The 19,344-nt window shown below is 40.4% G+C and overlaps 1 protein-coding gene across 12 annotated transcripts in view; it reads left to right on the top strand.

Annotated features, from left to right (window-relative positions):
• The window catches only part of NSMCE2 (NSE2 (MMS21) homolog, SMC5-SMC6 complex SUMO ligase), a 233,021-nt gene that overhangs the window by 8,466 nt on the left and 205,211 nt on the right, over nt 1-19,344 (top strand). The window lies entirely within an intron of this gene.

Raw genomic sequence — 19,344 nt, 5'->3', positions numbered from 1 at the left:
AGAGACTTTTTTGAGCTTTAGAAGACATAAAAAAGAATTAAATGGAATCTTATTTTTCTCTTCATTATGCTCAAGTTTTCTTTTGTATTCTTGAGCACATGAAGTGTATTTATAATATCTTTGTCTGTTTTAATATCCTTGTCTGCTGATTCTGTCAGCCCTGTCCATTGCTGCTTGAGTACATTATGTTGTGGAGTTTCCGAATTTTGTCATCTTCCTTTGAAGAGTATTGACCTTTGTTTTGGTTGGCAGCTAAGTAATTTGTGGATTAGGTTGATCCATTCCAGACTTGTTGTTAAACTTCATTAGGACAGGTCTAGTGTAGTTTTCTCAGTGGTAAAGAATCTGCCTACAGTGCAGGAGACACAGGTTCAGTCCTAAGGTGGGGAAGATCCTCTGGAGAAGGAAATGGCAAACTCCTGTATTCTTGCCAGAGAAATCCCATGGACAGAGGAGCCTGGCAGGCTAGAGTTCATGGATTCTCAAAGAGTTGGACATGACTTAGCGACTGAGCACGCACACAGTGGCTTCACTTAGGGTTGATTTAGCTTTTAGGAGGAATCTCTGTATAGATTCCTGAAGGGCTTTCTCTGCATACCTCCCTCACTGTGCCCTGTCTTGCAAAACCCCTAATGCTCAGCAACTTGAACGCCAGTCCCTGTCTCTTTGGTCCTTCCAGACTGCTGTGCTCCACTTAGATTCTTCCTCCTTTCTGCAGGGAGGAGAGCAATTAGAGGACTTACCTCACTTGATTTCTCAGGAATCCCAATTCTGCTCTGCCTGGTGTCTCAATGCCTGAAAGCAGTTGTTTCCTATGTTTTGCCCAGCCTTACAGTCACTCATGGTAGGAAGGTGAGATCCATACTAGATATTCATTCATAGAAGGCAGCAGAAGTCACCCATCTTTAGTGGGTATTCTCTAAAGGTCTTACCCCTGTCCAGCCTGATTTATAGTCTCTTTTTGATGCTGATGGAGATTTGGCTTTGGTAGGTAGTCCTGGGGAAACTCATAATAAAATCTTAAACCATGAGAGAAGAGCTGTTACATAACCTCCTGGAGGGTTGTATCAGTTTTTTTTCAGGATTTGGTTTGAAGATTTCTGAGTGTTTTTAATACAAACTTCTTTTTTGTTTTGTTTAATAAGATGTATATTTTGATGCAAAATGCAACATCTTCGATGTCATTTAAGAGGAAACATAAGCATCACTTTTTGAAAGATTCGTGCTCTAAAGCAGAGATTGGCAGAGTTTTCCCATCAGGGGTCAGATGACAAATATCTTAAACTCTGTGGGCCATGTGGTCTCTGCTGCAGCTACTCCATTACAGGTCTGACAGTTACTATGAACAGAGTTCTGATCCTGTGGACCTTGTGGAAGGGTCTTGGGGACCACACCCTGAGAACAGCTGGTTATGAACCTGAACTGGAGTGCCTGTGAGCAGGATTTAGGTGACAGGAGAAACTGCATACAGAGAGGAGGCCTAGAATGATCCCCACTGGAGTAATTGAGCAGACGCTTGTTAGGAGAGCAGTCTTCGCTTGGCACCAGACTGAGGTGCTGTCCAAGGATCCAGAGAGTAGAAAAACACTCGGCATTTAAGTAAATTTGATGCTAACTCAGTCTCCAACAGTAGATGAAAGACTTTTAAGAGACAGAACCAAAATTGCCACTTAAATGAAGGACTTAAAATTATCCCGATATGGGCTTTAGTCCCAGTTACAGCCTTAGTTCTGTAACTTGCTCAAAGATAGGTAATTTTCTTTGAATTTTGTACTTATAATTTTTTATCTGAGAAATATCTGATTCTTGCTGAATATGTGAGGAACATTTGGAAGTAAAGAATAAAAAGATGCATATTTAAATTGCCCAAGGATTCAGCAGATGAGAAAATTATGATGGAGAGCTTTCAGATTTTTTTACTGCTTTGTTTCTGTGGCTTGCTGAAAGAAGCAGAGCAGAAAGACTTCCGTTATTGAGGTCAGGCGGGGACTGGATGTCTGTTGAACTATGCCAGGGTACAGTGGTGATGGTGATGGCCATCCTGCTCCAAAGGCCAGAGCTGGGTTTGGTACATGCATCAGACCTGTTGTTTCTACTGGTGCTGTCTCACTTGGTCCGACCTGTGATCCTGCAAAGTAAGGGCTATTGTTATCCCCGCTGTGAGCCACTGAGGCTTAGTGAATCTGAGTACCTTCCTAAGGTCACACAGTTGCTCAGCAGTGGGAGTTGAGATTTGAGCATAAGGGATTTGACTGCAGGGTTTCTGTCCTTAACCATTACACTTTATTGAAAATTGATTTTGTCCTTCAAGTGGCATTTGCAGCAGTTGGATAATATTGAAGTAACATTTAGTGATATTTAGCTCAGAAAGTTTTGGTTATTTTGTTGAGGTTGACAGTATCTGATTTTCCTTTCTTTTCCCTCTCCCGTTTCCTCTTCTTTTCCTTCTCCCTTTGAAATTCCAAAGTGAGGTTGCAAGGCTTTTTCTGAAACAGCCCATCAGCTTTTGTCCTTTTCTGCAAGTGGAGTTTTCAACAACTTTCCTTGGACATTTGTGCATTTCCTAGGTTTTAGTGTCTTCTGTTTACAAAGGCAGAGTTGTGGAAAGAAGAAGCTGGGATCTTTTGGGGTCATTGTGCTGACCCTGTACTATTTTTAGACTCATAATGGCAGCAAAATCAGTTCCTTTTTGGTTAAACAATGGTGGACAGGTTTCCTCCCCTTGCAGCCAGTGCATCTTGACTGATAGAAGTGATACGGTGAATTGACTGAATGATAATCAGTTTTCTTTCTTGTATCTGGAATTTGTATTCCAGCTAAGAATCATCACCTTTTTAAACCTGGTTCCTTTTCTTTTTCACACCTTACACCATCCAGGCAAGAAACAGTTTTCAACTTTGTGACAGTTACTTGAGAGTTAATGATGAATAAGGAACAGCTACTGCTGCTGCTGCTAAGCCGCTTCAGTCGTGTCTGACTCTGTGCGACTGCATAGACAGCAGCCCACCAGGCCCCACTGTCCCTGGGATTCTCCAGGCAAGATCACTGGAGTGGGTTGCCATTTCCTTCTCCAATGCATGAAAGTGAAAAGTGAAAGGGAAGCTGCTCAGTTGTGTCCAACTCCTAGCGACCCCACGGACTGCAGCCCACCAGGCTCCTCTGTCCATGGGATTCTCCAGGCAAGAGTACTGGAGTGGGTTGCCATTGCCTTCTCCATAAAGAACAGTGGTCAGAGTTAAAAAATTGTGTGGTCTTGGAAATTTGTCCTCTTCATGAATAATGGAAGTTTTGCAAACATTAAGCATTTAGTTGAGTGCATACTTCTCAATTTGAATGCTTTTGGGGGTAGTATTCTAGTTCTCCTCCTGAAATAAGACATTCCTAAATCTGAAAATTTGATGAATAGAAAAAGAAAATTATGACCACCCATAACCCTTTCACTCATCATCTAATTTTGTGAAAAAGGAATAATTATTTTACTTAAATCCTTTATGTTAAATTTATTTTCAGAATTACTTACTGGTTTGAGAAGCCAGCACATACTGACGCCACATTCTCAAGACTTATTTTCTTAGGAAGATCTGGATTTTCATTATATTGTAATAAATTTCTTTGTCTAAAGAACTGCTTCTTACAGCCAGGACTCTAGTTACGGGGAAGGTTTCTTTTGGGCCTCACTCTTATACTTTCTTCCGTAATAATGTTATTGAGTAGAAGCAGTAATTAGAAGAAAGTAATGATAGTGGGGTGGTGGCCAAAAGACAATAAAAATAACAGTAACCATAAGAAGCCAATGTTTGTATGTCTTATATCACTTTGTAACTGGAGCCAATTATAAAAGCAAGAGATTAGTATAACTTAAATATATGAAGACTATTGAAAATTACGGTATCTGTAGTGTTAAAAGTATAAAGGTGTGGCCTACAGAATATTAAAAATCCAGGTCTCTAGAAGAGCTCAGTCATTTTGCCTGTGTCTTCATAGTTCCCAGGGGTAGGGAAAACCGCACTGTTTCTACTCTGCTACTCACAGTGCTTCTGACACTTCCAGCTATCAAATGTCTAGGTGTTTTCCCCACTCTAAGCAGTTCTCCAAATCTCTGTAGCCACCAGCTGGGTGTCCTACAGTTCAGTTTGGTTCTGACACTATACCTGGAGTTAGTGTCAGATCTCACAAGCTATGGACTCAGTCCTGTAAGTCTGCCCTTTGGGTTCTATTGATAGAATTAGCTGGAGCAGCTCACAGAACTCAGGAAAGCAGTTTACGTCCTCGATTGCTGATTTATTATAAAAGGGTACATCTCAGGAACAGCCAGGTGGAAGAGATGCCTAGGGCAAGGTGAGTGGGAAAGGGCACAGACCTCCTGTGCCCTCCACAAGCCTGCCATCCTCCCAAGCACCTCTGTGTGTTTACCAGCCCAGAAGCTCCCCGAACCCCACCCTTTTGGGTTTTTATGGAGGCTTCATTACATACCCAACAAAGGCCTGTAGAGTCAAATGCTATGGTTTTTCCAGTAGCATTTTTCATGTACAGATGTGAGAGTTAGACCATAAAGAAGGCTGAGCACTGAAGAACTGCTGCTTTTGAACTGTGGTGCTGGTGAAGACTCTTTTTTTTTTTTTTTGGAGAAGACTCTTGAGAGTCCCTTAGACTGCAAGGAGATCAAACCAGCCAATCCTAAAGGAAATCAACTCCGAGTATTCATTGGAAGGACTGATGGTGAAGCTGAAGCACCAATACTTTGGTCACCAGATGCAAAGAACCGACTCATTGAAAAAGATCCTGATGCTGGGAAAGATTGAAGGCAAAAGAAAAAGAGTGCAGCAGAGAATGAGATGGTTAGATAGTATCACTGACTAAGTGGACATTAATCTGAGCAAACTCTGGGGGAAGCATACTTTTATCACTGGTGTAGTCACTTTATTTGTTCTCTCTCTGTCCTGTATGGAAGCCTTTTCCTCAGCTGATAAAATTCCATGTACTGTTCACTTGTGTCCTGGAGATACATATGAGATACTGTTAAATGTATCACCACCATTATTGTATTGTTTAGTCTTCATCTGGGAACATGCCTCACCTCCTGATGTAAGAGTTGAAGTCAGTGAAGAAAAGTGAGCTAGGAGAGCTGACTGTGGGCCGATACTATTAAATAAAGGTGCATGCAGTGAAAATCCCACATGGTGCAGTGGTAAAGGACCTGGCCTGCCAAAGCAGGAGACGCTGGTTTGATCCCTGGGTCCGGAAGATCTGGAGAAGGAAATAACTCTCTCTAGTATTCTTGCCTGGGAAATCCCATAGACAGAGGAGTCTGGCGGGCTACAGTCCATAGGGTTGTAAAGAGTTGGACACGACTGAGAAGGCAGGCAGACAGGCAAGGTGGTGAAAATCACTGAACGGGGTAGTCTTATCCTCACTCTATACATGGGGAAATGAGGCTCACTGAGTTGAAATGAGGCTCACTGTGTACCACAGGCACACACCTTAGTGACAGTTAGGGGATTTGAATTTAAAACCAGTTTGGCCTGATTTCAGCCCCTCTCTTTCTGATGACCCTCAGTGGATGGCAGTAATTCTTACCAGCTGTTAGTGATGTCAGAGGCATTTTGGGGGTATATTTTTCTCTATCTCTTATTGCAGTTCCTTTATATTTTATGCAATCGATATTAATGTCTGTGATGTTACCTGTCATATTTGAGGCTTGGTTTTGTATGGTTAGCCTTTAAAGAGTTGATTTTTTTCTTTTAAGTGATAGGTTTGTCATTTAAGCCATGGAGTAAAGGATGGTATATATACTTGTGACTCTGTCAACCAGTAGTCATATTGGGCATATATCTCTTGATCCAGTTGTTTTACTTCAAGCATATAGCTTTTAAATTATAAATAAACAGATACTTATTAAAAATTAGTCCCCCCCCCCAAGAAGAGCATAATATCAGGCTGAATTTAAGGGAATGCAAACAACTAGATGCATTATGGAACTTCTCTCAATGAATGCCAGTTGTTTTAAGTTATTTAAAGTAACCGAGTTCTCCTCTAAGACCTACATAGAAAATAAACACTTCAGCAAGCCTTCATCAGACCTGCTTTTCTCTTGATTACTTTATAACATAGTTGCATACTGCTACTGCTAAGTCACTTTAGTTGTGTCTGATTCTGTGCGACCCCATAGACGGCAGCCCACCAGGCTCCCCCGTCCCTGGGCTTCTCCAGGCAAGAATACTGGAATGGGTTGCCATTTCCTTCTCCAATGCATGAGAGTGAAAAGTCAAAGTGAAGTCGCTCAGTCATGTCCGACTCTTAGCGACCCCATGGACTGCAGCCCACCAGGCTCCTCCATCCATGGTATTCTCCAGGCAAGAGTGCTCGAGTGGGCTGCCATTGCCTTCTCCACATAGTTGCATAGGAGCAGATATAAACAGTGGACCTTTGCAATGTCTGGTATTATTAGGGGGTGTTATCATCAGTGTGCTCTCCGTCACTCAGCCATGTCCGACTCTTTGTGACCCCACAGACTGTAGCACGCCAGGTTCCTCTGTTCATGGAATTTTCCGGGCAGTAACTCTGGAGCAGGTTGCCGTTCCCTTCTCCAAGGGATCTGCCCAGCCCAGGGATGGAATCCGTGTCTCTTGCATCTCCTGCGCTGGCAGCTGGGTTCTCCACCACTGTGCCCCTTGGGAAGCTCTTTGGTGATTCTATTTAAAACCCGCCAGTGTTCTACCACCTTGGCTTTTCATGTGTTCCCCTTTTTCAGGTGGGCCCCCTTAAGAGGCCATAACCTGATATCCTGATAACAGTTGATGCTTTTTCTTAAGGTGGCTCATGTGGTGAAGAATCTGCCTGCAATATAGGAGATCTGGGTTTGATCCCTGGGATGGGAAGATCCCCTGGAGGAGGGAATTGCAACTGACTCCAGTGTTCTTGCCTGGAGAATTCCATGGACTGAGGAGCCTGGTGGGCTACAGTCCATGAGATTGCAAAGAGCCTGAGCGACTAACACTTTCACTTTCTTGGGCTTGGCTTCCTTGGTAGCTCATCTGGTAACGAATCCACCTGAAATGCAGGAGACCCCGATTTGATTCACGGCTCGGGAAGATATGACGGAGAAGGAATAGGTTACTGTCTCCAGTGCTCTTGGGCTTCCCTGGTGGCTTAGCCGGTAAAGAATCTACCCCCAGGGCGGGAGATATTGGTTCAATCTCTGGGTTGGGAAGATCCCCTTGAAAAGGGGTTGTTTCACTTTCATCTCTCCACTCCAGTACTCTGGCCTGGAGAATTCCATGTGCTATATAGTCCATAGGGTCGCAAAGAGTGGGACACGACTGAGCAACTTTCACTTTCATTGTATTTTTGTTTTGTTTTGTGTTTGGCCTTTCCTTTGAACTGGCTTTCCTCGGGGCATAGACCTCAGGGTGCATTTAGGATATTTTCAGAGACTGGGACTCTCAAATGTTGGATGTATATTAATGTGTTAGTAAATGGCTTTTAACGCAGTTCCTTAAATACAGATAATTTGGATTCAAAATGCAGAAAACTAAATTGCTTTCCAAAATTAGAAACTGAGCACTTTTGTTCATTGTTGAACCTAATTTTTTAAGACTTTGCACTTAATTTTTGTGTTGGTACTGATTAATCCAGTAGTGTTCAAATGTGGGAGGAATTAACTTAGAGGGCTTATTGAAACAGATTCCTGGGACTCAGTAATAAAGTTTCAATAGGTCTAGGACAAGCTGATGTTGCTTCTCCATGGGCCAGGAACCCTGGTCTAATCATTATTTCCCCTTTGAGGGGAAGCATACACCACTAGGTGGCACCAGAACACTTGTTCATCAGGTGCTGTTGGGCCCGTACTGGGTTTGCTAATTGCAGGTTCAAGATTGTTTAAAAGGTATAATCACTAAGTTACTGAAATTTCATAACTTGGAACCCGAGTTATTCTGTATATCTAAGGATATAAAAAAATGTGTTGATTCTATCAGAACAACAGAAAGGTAGGGCTATTAAGGTTAAGGTGACCTCTTCCAGGAAGAAACGAGGACTATACCTCTCCTTTCCACTGGCTTTATTTCTATTTATCCAGGTTACTCAGTTCATTTACCAGAGATAGAGGCTGGCCCTGTCACAAAATAGAAAAGTACATCTCATATTTATTACTTACCATTCTACCTTAGTGAATCTTGTTGTTGTCGATAACATTTAAAAACCAGCTGTTCACACAAATATGAACAGTAGGTATAACTCTATCGGTGGGCCAGCTGTAGTGGGGACAGTTTGGGGACGTTAGAAAGTGTGAAGTGTGTTTTCCTTTCCTGTTGCCTTCCTTAGTCAGAAAGCCGGGCTGTTTCCTTTTTAAGACCCACAGAGAGGAAAGTCTGGGCTGTCGCTGGCCTCACCTCACCTCGTGTTACTCTGCACTCTCACTCCATAAATTTCCAGCCATTCCAGCACCTCCAGATTCTCTTTCTTCCCCTGACTCGAACAACCTGAGAGTTGGCATGGTTTCTACACGTGATGGAATGTGTGGAAATAATGGCTTGCTGTGCTCCCCTGTTTGCTAAGCTCTCCCCTTCACGTTGGGATGTTGCTTTTTGAAACAGTAAATGAGTCCTATTTTAGTTTTTAAAACAGAGTTTGTATAGTACCTCAATACTGCCTGCATTTTTCTAGATGCTGGAGAACAATCTCTGTGTTGATTCTACTTTTTAAAAAATCTTTGAAGCAAAAGCAGGGGTTTGGTTTCAAAGACCTAACAGGTATGAAAATGACTACCACAGAAAAAACCGAAATGGAGTCACTTGATCAGATTTTAAAATTAGATTGGCACTTTATCATGTATCTTTGATCACTGAAAAGAATTAAGACTATTTTAATTTTAGGAAAAGGAGACAGTTCATAGCAGAAGTAGAACATACTTTAGAATCATTTTTGAAACATCAGGTCCTTTTTAAAAGACATAAAAGTTTGTCTTTCAGTAAGCAGAAAGGAGGTTTTATTAGATTGGTAATTAAAAGATGAAACCAATTTGATTATTGTACAGAAGATATTTATTAGCCAGATCCATTTCTCCCTGTTTCTCTACTTTACACCTGAAATTACGTATGTGTGTGCCTCATAAATTTAAAGTATTATTTATATGTAGCAGCACTGTCCAGTAAAAATATGTGAGCCACATGTTTAATTAAAATTTTTCTAGTATCCTCATTACAAAAAGTAAGAAAAAAGAGGAGACAATAATTTAGTAATATTTTATTTAATCTAATGTTGTCTAAAATATTATCTCAACATATAATCAATATGACAGTTGAGTTATTTTTGTACCCACATTCTTTTCTTAGTCTGGACTAGCAATGTTTCAGATGCTTAATAGTTCCATGTTAGAAGTGGCAGTTGTAATAGCAGCAAGTACAGAGGGCATTTTAGTTTCCGTTGAGTCTCTGAGGAGGGCAGAAAATTTTAATGGTAGTTAAATCAGTTAGTTTTGCAGATTTTTTAAAGTGGTTTTGGTGAATATTCACGTTAAACCAGTTGGTAAAATAGGATAATATATTATCTGCTGATTTCTCTCTCTTTTTTTTTTTTTTAATTCTTATCAGTCCTCTACCACTGGTGAGATTGGTATTTTAGGTTTTTCCCAAAATTGTTTAACTAGCTTAAAATTACTTACTTCTGCAGATCCTATTAATATTTGTTTCTGTTTGAACTGTCACATGCTGATTTGACTCCACACCTACAATATTTTCATATTTTGTAGTTGTGCTAAATTAGTTTCTTGCTGGTGTTGAGCAAGCGAAGCCTCTTAACTTAAGCAGCCAGAATATTTTGATTGCTGTAAACCATTAGGCCTGTCAGCAGTTGACCTTGGAAATGCTAATTTGCTTCTCCCTGAGTGCTGCTCCAGGCACTGGCTTTCTCTCTGTGGGTGGGAGTTATGAACCCAATTTGGAGAAGAACTAGAGGCCCTTGGGGCAAGTTCCAAACAGATGTGCGTCTTGCTTCACTTTTGCATGTGACCAGCTCGCAAGAGGCATTCCTTGCATGAATTTCTTTAAAGGCATTTTTGAGTTGGCACTTAAGCCTAGACTGAAGTTGAGAGGAGGCTTCATTACCATTTGGATCTGCTCTTCCCCTGATTCTAGCAGCATCTGGGCCATAATGAGGTTGATTAAAAATGATCTCACTGCTGTTTCATTATTGCTCTTAATGGGATTTTACTTAGGATAACTAACCTAGCTTTCTTTTAACCCCCTCCCAGTTAATTGCCCTATTTTTATGGCTAAATAGTATTCCACTCTTTAGGTATACATTTTCTATGTGCACTGATAGACATCACATTGTGGTTATTAATAAATTGTTATTTGTATGTTATTAAGAAATGCTGTTCTGCACATTTGATTTGCATTTCCCTGATGAGCAGTGATATGAAACTTCTTTTCATGTTCTTTCTGGACATTTGTGCATCATCTTTGGAGAAATGTCTACTCACATCCATTGCCCATTTTTGTATTGAGTTATTTGTTTCTGAGTTATAGAATTCTTTGTTTTCTAGGTATCAGTACATTATCAAATAAATGATTTGTAATTTTTTTCTCATTCTGCACGTTGTCTTTTTACTTTCTTGATAGTAGTCTTTGAAGCATAGAAGTTTATTTGATGAAGTGCAATTATCTGTTTTTTCTTTTGTTGCCTGTGGTTTTGATGTCATACCTAAGAATTCATTGCTAAATCGAAGGTCTTGCAAATTTATACCTAGTTTTTTCCCAGGAGTTGTATAGCTTTAGCTATTATATTAAATTTTGAATGAATTTTGTACACGGTTTGAGTTAGTGGTCCAGTTTCATTCTTTCGCATGTAACTGCCCAGTTGTCCCGGCACCATTCCTTCTCCAATGAGAAGGAATAAGACTTCTCCAGTAGTCTTCGTTCCTCTTTGTTGAAATTCAGTTGACCATTGGCATACATGATAATTTTTGGTCTCTCAATTAATTCTGTTCCATTGATAGAATTCTATAGTCCTGTCCTTATGCCTGTACCGCAGCGTCTTGTAGGTCTGTAGTAAGAGTTGAAGTTGGGAAGTATAGTCCTCCAACTTTGCTCTTCTTTTACAAAATTGTTTTGGGTCTTTGGGGTCTCTTGTAATTCTATATGAATTTAAGGATCAGCCTATCAGTTTCTACAAAGAAGACAGCTGGGTTTCTGATGGGATTGCATTTATTTAGATCTTATTTAATTTCTGTCAACAGTGTACTCAGAGCATTAGTTTTGCATTTCTTTTGTTAATTTATTCTAAAGCATCTTATTCTTTTTGGTGCTGTTGTAAATGGAATTATTTTCTTAATTTCGTTTTCAAATTGTTCATTGCAAATTTTGAAAATACAATTGATTTTTATCTGATCTTGTATCCCGCAATCTTGCTGAACTCACTTATTAGTTTATATATATATATGTATATTGTATATATATATGTGTGTGTATTTTTAATGGATGTGGTAGGATTTTCTTTATGCAAGATCATGTCATCTGTGAATAGAGATAGTTTCATGTCTTCCTTTCCAGTCTTTTTATTTCTTTTTCTTGCCTGATGCTGGAACCTGCGGTAAATTCAGTGTTTAATAGAAGTGGCAGGAACAGGCATCCTTGTTGTTTAGGCAACCCCATGGACTCTAGCTCGTCAGGCTCCTCTGTCCCTGGAATTTTCCAGGCATGAATACTGGAGTGGGTTGCTATTTCCTTCTCCAGGGGATCTTCCTGACCCAGGGCTTGAACCCGCATCTCCAGCACTGGCATGTGGATGCTTTACGACTGAGCCATTTGGGAAGCGCAACAGGCATCTTATTGTGTTCCTTATCTTAGGACAGAAACATTCAGTCTTTCATCATTAAGTGTGATGTTCTCTGCAGAGCTCCCTTCCTCCTGCAGTGTCCTCCAGCACTACCCCCTTTGAGAAAGTTTAACATTCTGCTCACTGTAAGAAGAAATGCTTAAAGCAATTTCATTCATTACCACAGAGCATGTATAAAAAGATAAGCTTTGAGCTGGGAGAGGCAATAAATTGATTAACTGGTACAGCACACAAATGAGTAAGTAAAATAAAACTTTAAAAGTGCTGTGAGAGTACAGTATGTATAGTAAACAATGGGGGCACTGTGGGGTTAGTAAATCCTAGCTAAGGATCTTCCGGAGGAGTTTCATGTAGAAGATGATGACCAGAAGATGAATAGTGGTTTCTGTAGAGTGGGAGAGGGTACCTCCGAGGAAAGCAAAGGTGAGAGGTGGTCCAAAGAGTTTGGTGTCAAGGTCTGTGGAGGGTCTGGGGTTTTACCCTAAGTGGATGCCATCAAGTTAGCCTGCCACGGTTGGATGGATGCTGGCAGAGGGCAGGAGACTCCTGAGACTGAGACAGAGGCCTTTTCTGTGGTACATCAAGCCTTGTGATTCTACCTACCTCCTGTAGGTTCACTCCCAATCTGAGTCCTTTCAGGGTTGACAGGGAACAGCTCCAGAGCTCAAGAGCGATACTGTAGTGGGCTTGTGTTGGAGTTGAGGAACCTTAAGCTTGGGGAACTCAGATGTTTTTAATAGGCAGTAAGCCCGCCTGACTTTTGCTCTGGAGTGAGACTCTTGCTCTGTCTTAGTCTTCCAAAGCTTTGTTCATTATACAAACATCCTTGAAAGATAGTCTGGGACAAAAGGGCAGGTCATGCTTCCGCACATTGTGCAGAGATGTGTGAGGCACATGAAGAATTGCTTCCCAATACCTGACAGATCCAGGGAGGTGCAAGTAGTTCACCTTGAAGACTAGCTGCAGTTTGGCCCTTCTCAGATTTTTAGCACCATGTGTTAGAGCTTTAGTACCATTACATCAAGACGACGTAGTACATTTCATCCTGCAGTAGGAAGGCCTCGGTTACTGCCACTTTCCTTCCTTCTTTTCCTTTTTGCCTGATAGGGCAGCAAAATACTTTGGTTGGCTAGGTAGAATAATTTAGGACTTTTAAGAACCAGGTCTGAAAGTTAATAGCATGGAGACTTGAGGTTTTGGCTTCTTCATCTGTAAAATAGGGGATAATATTGTCCTAATATCTAATGAGTATTTGATTGTGGGCCCACAAACAGCTCCTTTATTCCCACCTTATTTAGGGTTGATGTGAGAATTGAATAACATGTATAAAATGCCCTCCACAATACTTGGCACAAAGCACTCACATTTTATTGGTCAGTTACTTTTTTTTCCAAATTTTTGAACACATCCTCTCATTTATTTGTTTGCTTGTTTTACTGTCAGTTAATAGTTTTTATTCAATCTCCGAAGAGTCCACAGAGCTGTTTTCATTAGATTTTTTTTTTTAATTGAAAAATCGTTAGTTTCAGGTCAATTACTTTTTGACCACTGCAGGTAAAAAAAAAAAAAAAATGTAAAGAGTTATTTGGGCCCTTTGCAGAGGGGAATGTTCCTTTGGAGCTCTTGGTTGAGAATTAGTATTGTATAAAGTAAATATTGTACAAATTTAATATTATACAAATTCCCTGAGTTAAAATGCAAGTTCTGTTATCTACTATCTGTGTAACTTTAAACCGGTTACTTCAGTTCTTTGAGCTGCTTTTTCTTTGTGGGTAAAATATGGCCAATATCTCCTTTTCACAGTTGTTCCTAGTTTGAGACAGTTTATGCACTTTGTCATGCTGGATGTACTTTTCACCTTGGCTTGTCAGCCTGTAAACACTTACCTTGATAATAAAGAGAATTGGTGGATAAATAATTGTTAAATATATACTTTCCCATTGGAATGGAGAATGACTCTGAGAAAATGTGTTGTGATGGCTAAGTTTGTGTGGGGGAAAGGGATTGGGGGTGGGCATTATCTTCTCAGTAGGAACAAAATGATGTCTATGATGGTTTCTGAAGCAGAAGTGTGTTCTAGTTTCAGAAAAATTAGTATGGGATTTAATTTCAAGCACAGAGGATCAGAGCACCTTTGGGACAGACTGAAATAGATATTTAAACTGGTTGCAAAAAGAGATTATGTGGTCTGTTACACAGAAGATGCACTTTTTGTTAGTGCTCTCTACTCTCTTAGAATGGAGCCCTCCGGAGTCCTTGGGTTATTTTGGAGTTTGTTGAATTTCAAAGAATTTCCCTGTATCTGCCTTATTTTTCCAAGGTGCACTATGCACCTGTGTTTAGATACTTAATAATTGGGAAGGAGAATACCAATAATAGTTAGTAATGAACCCTACTAAATTCATATATCAAATCCCTAATAATACCCAGAAGCCTTCTTATAGATCCAGATGAACTCAGAGATTGTTTCATATGATTGACTGTGAAACAGTTTCTCTTTATTCTTTTCCCTTTTGATTAACTGATGTCATGTTACCATAATTTCCCATTCATCCAGTTATTTAAAGATACTAATATTTGCATTTTCACTCCAGTGATCTTGTTTTTGCTTGTCATCCTTACTGTTCTCACCAGTAGGGGAACTTTGCAAAACATAAGCAAAATCCTTCACATTTTTATACAGTTAGAGCACAAGTGAAGCAGATGACTGCCTTATGAACAGGGATTTTAATAAACTTTTGTTCTGTGTTTATTTAATGGATTTCATTGGTCCCAACCAATGAGCACCATGAGAGTGGATTTCTCAAGAACCTTTAGATAGTATACTTGCCAAAATTTGAATTTCCTGTCAGTGTTTAAGAGGTGACTGATTTAACTTCTCTTTTTCATTAAGACTGCATTTTAACTCTGGATCTGGAAAAGAAGTGAAATTTTAAGAGCTAGGATAGGTACTCATATGTTTATTAGAGGTGTTGAGTATTATAATTGGTATTTGCTTTAATTCTCTGGCTATAATGTGGCAAGTGGTTTCCTAGGAATGAGCTGAAGGTAGACCAACCAGTCAGGAGGCTGTTCGGGCCCAGGCATTAGGTAGTAGTGACTTAGACTAGAAAGATGGTGTGAGGTTGGTGAGAAGTAGACAGATTCATAAGAGACAAAGAGGGGATAATTGATGACACTCAATGATCTACTGAATATGGAAATTGAGGGAAAAGGAAGAAGTCAGTGCTGATACTCGCTGCCGACTGAAGCATTCCCTGTTAAGAGCCCAGTGTATTATTTTGCTATTTCTGTGGAACAGCTTACCAGAGACTTAGCGGCTTAAAACAACAGTCTTCTCTGACAGAGCTGGAGGTCAGAGGTCTGAAGTGGGTCTCCCTGGGCTAAAATCTCCGTGTCAGAGGGCTGGGTTCCTTGGTGGAGGCTCCGGGGGAGAGTTGTTCTCTTGCCTTTCTCAGCTTCTGGAGGCTGCTCACATTCCTTCCATCTTCCCGCGTAGCAGTGGCCAGTCCGGTCTTTCTCATCCTGCATCACTGTGACATTGACCCTCGTGCTCTCCTTCATCAATAGAGGCCCTCATGATTATATTGTTACTAGGTATACCCAGAGTAACCCAGGGTAATTTATCTCCCCTTCTCAAGGTCAGTTGATTAGCAACCTTAATTCTCTCTCTCCATGTAATGTACGTACTCCCAGGTTCTGTGGATTAGGAAATGGAACCTTTGGGGGGCCTTTATTCTGCCTACCACAAATGGGAGCTCAAGGACTAGTGTTTTGGGGGAAATGAATTCAGCTTAGACATGTCTCCAAGTGGAGATGACCACTAAGCAGTTGGTCTTTGAGTTCGGGGTCAAAAAGGTAAGTATTTGGGAATAGCCTACCCAAGGGAATTGAAGCCACGCAATGTGTATTTGTTACTTAGAATATGTGAAATGAGCAGAGGGTCTGGGCCAGCATCCTGGGTTCTGCGTGAAGCTACAGACAGATGAGATAGAGGAGGGGCTGCCCGGGGATAGGAGCGCATCTAGCAGGATTTGGTTTCAGGGAGGTGGTTCTGTCTTCACCCAGAAAGGATCCTAAAGCATCTTTTTAAACCTCCTTCTATTACAAATAAGGAAACTGAGGCCCAGAAAGACGAAATAACTTGTCTAAGATAGTTGAACTAGTTAACAGATGTACTTCTTGATTTCCTGCTTCAGTTTGTCTGCCACACTGCATCCAAGTCCATTTAATCTTTTCAATTTGAAGATGGTGTTGAGAAAAGAGTTCATGTTCGTGTGTGTGTTTTGTAGGTGTTCTGAATACCAAGAAAGTAAGTTGTAGTAATAATGTTATCTGGCTAGTGCCTTACTTCAGTTCAGTTCAGTCGCCCAGTCGTGTCCGACTCTTTGCGACCCCATGAATCAGCACGCCAGGCCTCCCTGTCCGTCACCATCTCCCGGAGTTCTCTCAAACTCACGTCCATCGAGTCATGCAAGTAAAATAGCAGTTAAAAATTATTTTTTTTTAATCATGTAGACTTTTCTAAATGCAGCGTCATCTCTTTTTGCAGTCTCTTTTTCTCATTTGGTTGTTCTGTGCTCTCTGTCTCTCTCTTTTAAATAAACTTTTTATTTTGGAATAGTATTAGTTTTACAGAAAGTTGTAGAAAACTCAGAAGAGTTTCCATATACGCTCACACACATCCCCTACTTGTTGAGATCTTGCATTCCCATGGTATGTTTGTCAGAACTGAAAAACAACATTGGTACTTCACTATTGACTAAACCAAATGGTACACTCCAGACTTCTCAGATTTCACTAATGTCTTTTTTCAAGACATTGTCCAAGATCCAGTCCTGGCTGTCACATTGCAGGGAGTCACCATCTCTTGTCACATCTTAGTATGTTTCTTTTTTTCCCCATTTTTTTTTTCTTGGTTTTTATAACCTTGACCACTTTGAGGAATCCTGGTTAGATATTTTGTAGAATATCCCTGAATTTGGGTTTGTCATAGTTAGAGTGAGATGATGTGGTTTTGACAAGAAGTCCATGAAAGTCAAGAGCCCTTCTCATCACATGAAACTAGGGGGTACATGCCATCAACATGATTTGCTGTGATACAGATTTTTGGCACCTGGGCCCAGGAGTGTTTACCAGGTTTGTATACTGTGAAGTTACTTTTTTCTCCCTCTACGTACTGTTCTTTGGAAACAAGTTATTAAATCTACCCATACAAGTGAGGAGAGTTAAGCTCCGCCTCTTAGAGGGACAAATATCAACATACACTATTGGGAATTCTTTTGTAAAGAATTGTATTTCCCCTGTCCCAGTTCCTAATTCATCTGTTTCTCCAAAGCGTTCTGGTTCCATTTGTCAGAAATTGATACTTAAAAACTAAGATCTGGGCTCTAGGTATGCTTGTTGATGGCACTAGTGGTAAAGAATCTCCCTGCCAGTGCAGGAGACTCGGGTTTGATCCCTAGGTTGGGAAGATCCCCTGGATGAGGCATGGCAACCCACTCCAGTGTCCTTGCCTGGAGAATCCGGTGGACAGAGGGTCCTGGTAGGCTACAGTCCCTGGGGTCGCAAAAGAATCGGACACAACTGAAGCGACTTAGCATGCACCAGAATGTCACTGCTTCTAGGCCCTTTCAGCAGTCAGAAATGGGAAGTGTATGCATGTATACTAACAGATATGAACACATAGCTGTCATTGTTTCTGTATCTGTCCATCTGTATCTGCATTAAGGTATCCATGTGTTCATGCTGATGTCTTGAACTCTCATCTAGTATCACATGCTAAAATTGTAGTCTTCTTCCTTTGCTTATCTGTAACTTCCCTCTTCAACATTAAGAGACTTGGTTCCCACTGTCCACCATCCAGATACTTTATTTTGTAAAGCAGTTTCAGAATTGTTAGCCCATACCTCCATGATGGACAACATTATAAGCTAGCATACAGTGTTTATGTACAGTTCTTTTTGTCTTTAGTATTAACAGTTTTCAGTCAAAACACCATTCAGGGTTGCTTAAGTCAGCTCCTTTACCCTCCAGCTTCCTTCAGTGAGCTTATGTCAGATATCTGTAATGCAGGTAAATTCCTCTGTCATAATCTACATTCCATCCCAGGATCCATCAGGTCCCTGATTGTTGCTGTGTTGTGGTTCATATTGTTTTGTACACATGAAGGTTTTGTGAGTTAAATTTGCATGGGTTTTGACATTCCAATCTCTGTCTGAAAATGTATACTATACTGAAGACATGTTTACTAGCAGCAGTGTTGAAAGTGTTATTCTGAGAGCAAGACTGTGAATGAGACCATGGTCAGTTTTGTAGGTCGGCAGTCACGGTTAATGAATCTTCCGTATTCAGAGGTCAGGAAATAGTCCATGTATCAGGAGCCTTCAGTCATCACATGTTTGGAGGTGTTGGGGTTTAGAGGATTAGGCATATCTCAAATACAAGGTAAAGAGTTATGTTATATCACTCAATCAGGACATAGATATTGGAACTTAAAAGTGACGGCAAATGAAATCTACATAAAAGGACATAGGTGTATGTGGTACACAGCCAACAGGAGCAACATGGCAGTAGCTGCAGTAAGTTCTGAAATGGAAAAAATGCTTGGGGATTGTAAGTACTTGAAAGGTTCTGTCTCTTTGAAACCCCTACAGAGATGTTTCTCAAACTGCCGTCCTCAACAGCCAGTCATAGAAACAACTGGAATGCTTATTTAAAATTGCAGAATTGGAGTTCTAGAAGCCAAGCCCAGGAATCTGTGTTTTAAAAAAAGCAGCCCAAGTAGTTCTGATTCCTCCTGAAGTTTGAAAACCTCTGCCCCTTGAAAGTGGGATGCCTTGAAGGAAGTAGCTGTACACTTGTGTTTACTAAATGAATTCTACATATGCCTTCTGATCAGAAAGCTGATTTTGCAAATAATATTAGAAAAATACCTAATGCTTACTGAGTGTCCATTCCATGCTGAGTGCTTTTAGTAGAGTAGTCGTTTAGTGTCTGTGGAGAAGATACTATTATTATCCTCTTAACAGAAGATTAATAAGATTAAGGTTTAGAAAGTTTGAATAACTTTGACAAATAATTCTTTACTGGTAGGTCCAGTTCAAACCCAGGCATTCTACCCACAGAGCCCATGTTGTTAATTATGTTTGAAATCTTTGCTTTTGGGGGTTCATGCCATGCATCTTTATAGTTTCAGAGATAAAGTAGCCCATCTAAGAAAGAAGAGACTGTTAAAGTCATGCTGCTGTTTTGGTGCTTCAACAACTAAAAGTTTACATTTTATTGTTCATATTCAGCTCTCAAGGAAGCGGTGTTATAGTGATATTCATGAACCCTAAGAAGAGGCATGTATCCTAAAACAATTTTAAAACTGTTAACTGATACTTAAAATAATATGACAGTGTCCCATTAATGTAAAAGTACAGTACATGGAGCATAAGAGTAAGATCACAGATGTATAGACTTTTAGACCTGAAATGAAGTTTAAGGTCATCAGTTCCCTCTTAC

This window comes from Ovis canadensis, chromosome 9, assembly GCF_042477335.2.
Source record: "Ovis canadensis isolate MfBH-ARS-UI-01 breed Bighorn chromosome 9, ARS-UI_OviCan_v2, whole genome shotgun sequence".
In the NCBI taxonomy this organism is placed as follows: Eukaryota; Metazoa; Chordata; class Mammalia; order Artiodactyla; family Bovidae; genus Ovis; species Ovis canadensis.
The sequence above is the reverse complement of the archived record's forward strand: the minus strand, read 5'-3'. Positions and strand labels throughout refer to the sequence as shown.